Here is a 2500-nt window from a genome sequence, read left to right as displayed (position 1 = left end):
AAAAAAATACGAAGATGGAAAGCCGAAAAGAAAAAAAAATATTAATGAATGACATATCGAAGAAAAAAAAAACAGGAAAAGATAGGTGGAGGAAAAAAAATAAATAATCAAGAAACATGAATGAATGAGAGGGAAAAATAAGGAAAATAAGATACAAAAATGAAGTAAGTGATAAAGAAGAAGAGAAAAATAGTGAGAATAAAGATAAAAGAAAGAATAAGAAAACAAAAAAAAAATAGTATGAATGAAGATAATCAAAAGGAGCAAAGAATGAGATAGAACAAGAAAAAAATAAAGAAATTAGTGAGATAAGAAGAAAAGGATAAGGAGAAATGGTGACAGAGAGAGAGAGAGAGAGAGAGAGAGAGAGAGAGAGAGAGAGAGAGAGAGAGAGAGAGAGAGAGAGAGAGAGAGAGAGAGAATTAAACACCTTCTGCCTGCCTGGTTCCATCCCGCGTGTCTAATGTCAGGAACGAACTATCATGAACCGAAGCGAAGCGAAGTAAAAACAAAAGTCAAAACCACTTAACTCCCAAAAATAAAACCATATAAAGAAAAAGAAACGAAAAAAAAAGAAAAATCCAACAAAAAAAATACAGAAAAACGAAAAGTTAATTCACAAAAAAAATAATAAAAAAGAAAAAAAACACAAACTCCCAAAAACAAAGCAACACTCGATCATCAAAACTCGAAAAACGAAGAAAACAAAAACAAAAAGAAAAAAAAATCGACACTGAAGGTTCATTTGCATATATATACACGTCCACACACACGATGGCGCTTTTAAATGTTTCTGTGCTTGCAAGGAGAAGAAATATTAGACAGCGGGGCGGGCAGGTAAAACTACCTTTGTATAAGTCGAGAGCAAGTGGCACACACACACCTGAGCACAGCCACTAACAAGCAAGGGTCACGCGTGTCTGAGGAGACCCTGAGAGCGAGCCGTAAATCTTGAAGGAGAGGGAGAGAGCGAGGTGAGAGAGAGAGAGAGGGAGAGGGAGAGGGTAAGACGTCGTGGTGGTGGTGGTGGGTAAGAGAGTGTTAATTGCATTGGTGTTACAGTACACGGGGAAAGGAAAGAGTGAAATTAATGTACTGTGAGGAAGGAAGGTGTAAGGAAGTTTCTTTTTTCTGGTATTAGTGTTTGAGTACTCGTGAGAAATTTAAATGTAAGGAAGGTGAAATAAAGACGTAGGAGAGAGTGATATTAATGCGCTTGTCTGGAAGGGAGGAACAAGGTAAGTATTTCTGAGTACTTGTGAAGTTTTATACGTAAGAAAATAGGAAATAATGAGGAAAGAAGTTGGTGTATATTTAAGTAGTGTATTTTGTTAAGAAGACTCAGGAAATGTACTTGTTTAAAATGAATAGACTTGTAAGGAAGGAGGCGATAAGGAAAATTATTTTGAGTATTTAAAATGTAAGAGAATGAGAAATAAACTGCTGATAAGAATTAATTGTGTATCTAATCACTGTAAAAAAAAAAAAAAATGTACTTGTTTAAAATTTATATAAGCGAGAAAGACAGAAGAAAATAAAACACTGAACACTATTACACTGACAAGAGAAACACAAACAATAAAGATAAAACAATGATAAACAATACCTTACAAACACTTCAGGTACTAATAAAAATAAACAGGAAAACAAAGCAACAAAGCGCAGGTGGAAAATAAGAAAGTGCTAATTGTTGCCGTGTAAAGTACTTGAGAAAAACAAACACAAAATACAAGTTTAAGCAGTAAATCTTTCCAGAGAGAGAGAGAGAGAGAGAGAGAGAGAGAGAGAGAGAGAGAGAGAGAGAGAGAGAGAGAGAGAGAGAGAGAGTGGCATATGGGCAGCATAGCGGAAGTGAGAGGAGAGCGGGCGAGTTGGGGACAGAGAACTTGGGAAGAGCGAAAAGAGATTAAATACGATAACAAAACCGAAAGACGAAGAAATTAGATAATAAAATGAAGCAGAAATAAACGAAAAACGAAGGTAAAAGAGAGATAACAACGAAGAAATAAGAGAAACAGAGAGACTAGACAAGAAAACCTGTGTGAAGAGACGGAAAACGATGATAAGAGAGATAATAACGAAGAGGAGAAAGAGAGAGACGAAAACTGCAAGGAGAGAGAAACCTTCAAATATTAACACCACACTGAAATTTCCGCTACGTATTGGAGAAGCAGAGAAGAAAGTTTCCTGCAATGAGCCAAGCACTTTTCCGACAAGGACGAGAAGGAAGGAGTAAAGTGAAGAGAAAAGATTACTTAATGGGCTAATGCACAGGTGACAAGGGGAGGTCAGTGTGGCTTTACCTGTATGGCCTTGCGCTTTTCTTTTCGGGGGGAATAAAGATCAAAGCCAGGAGGAGGAGCGGGGTGGAGGAGGAGGAGGAGGAAACAAGGTATTTCGCTTGTAAGACATTTAAACGCTCGTAATATAAAATAAACAGGTACATCATGCAATAATTTACTGTGATGATGGCAAGGTTTGGTTGTAAATAAGCAAGCAG

This window comes from Scylla paramamosain, chromosome 38, assembly GCF_035594125.1.
Source record: "Scylla paramamosain isolate STU-SP2022 chromosome 38, ASM3559412v1, whole genome shotgun sequence".
In the NCBI taxonomy this organism is placed as follows: Eukaryota; Metazoa; Arthropoda; class Malacostraca; order Decapoda; family Portunidae; genus Scylla; species Scylla paramamosain.
This window is presented reverse-complemented; position numbering follows the sequence as displayed.